We start from the raw sequence: 1193 nt of genomic DNA, 5'->3' as shown, positions 1-1193 counted from the left end.
CCCCAGTGTCACCAGTTCATGGCTGCCTCAGTCACTTACCCCACTGCTGAGGTCAAATAACTGACACCCACAGTGGAGAGCTGGGACTCATTCTGGTTCACAGTTTGGAAGTCTTCGTGCTCACACGGCCAGCAGCATGGCAGGTCTGGCAGAGGAGAGCTGCTCATGGCATGATGGACAGGAAGTAGAGAGGGAAAGCGGGGATCTAGGAGGGCAGTGCAGCCTTCCAGCCACGCCCTCAGTGATACCTCTCCTGTCCAGACCCCATGTCCCAGCCATGAGGCAGCTGTCAGCTCCAGGATCCAGCTGCCTTCCACACACTGAGGCCCAGGGGACCATTTCACCTCTAAACCATGATAGCAGTGCAGGTTTGGTCTTGGGTGATTCACTGGCTCGGGAGAGGGAGCCAGCAGTGAGGGTCTCAGGCCTCGGCTGACCTGGCCTCCTGGTTCTGGGGTCTGGGCCAGGTGGAGGACATGGTAGAGCCACACTGTGGCCAAGCATAGACACTCACTGGCTGGAGGAAAGTGGGCAGCTTGGAGAGACAGGCAGTAGCCATGGTAAAGCAAGCGGGAACTGGTGTGTCCTGATCTCAGGTCCTGCTGTGTCCTCTGCCTAGGAAATCAGGTGTGGGGCAGCTCGTGGTCAGGTTAGTGGAAGTAGACTCTGCCAAGGCTTCCCAAACCCTGGTTTATCACAGTCCTTCTTCCATGAGCGCCCCCATCCCTGCTCCTGCACAGCAAGTGCAGCAGAATGGGCAACAGGGAAGCAGGGCGACATGGGCCCTGAGTGACAGAGGCCAGTGTGAGAAGCCTCAGGCACTGGCCCAGCTGGGGAGCCCAGGGCCAAGCTCCCCACCACTTCCCAGAGCTCAAGAAGCTGAGCTCTGTGTCTCTTGCCAAAGAGAAGCCCAGCCTCACCAGGGCAGCTTCTATCTGGTGAGGGCTATGGGTTTCGGCCTCCAGACACCAGGCTCTGGATCATTTGCTGGTCAGGGCAGGGCCTGGAGTTCTCTCTGGACCGAACCTGTGGATGGAGTTGTAGGAGACAGCAGAGGAGCTGATGGTGCCCCAGCAGGGTGGACTCATGGCTGCATGAATGGTGCCAGCCCCACAAGCCACACTCGCCATGCAGGGAGCCACCTATGAATTCCAGGTGCAGAGAGTGAGTGATCACTTCTGAGGGCCACCTTC

The sequence above is a fragment of the Cavia porcellus genome, unplaced genomic scaffold (assembly GCF_034190915.1).
Source record: "Cavia porcellus strain 051 isolate PalLab524CR breed Dunkin Hartley unplaced genomic scaffold, mCavPor4.1 scaffold_26, whole genome shotgun sequence".
In the NCBI taxonomy this organism is placed as follows: Eukaryota; Metazoa; Chordata; class Mammalia; order Rodentia; family Caviidae; genus Cavia; species Cavia porcellus.
The sequence above is the reverse complement of the archived record's forward strand: the minus strand, read 5'-3'. Positions refer to the sequence as shown.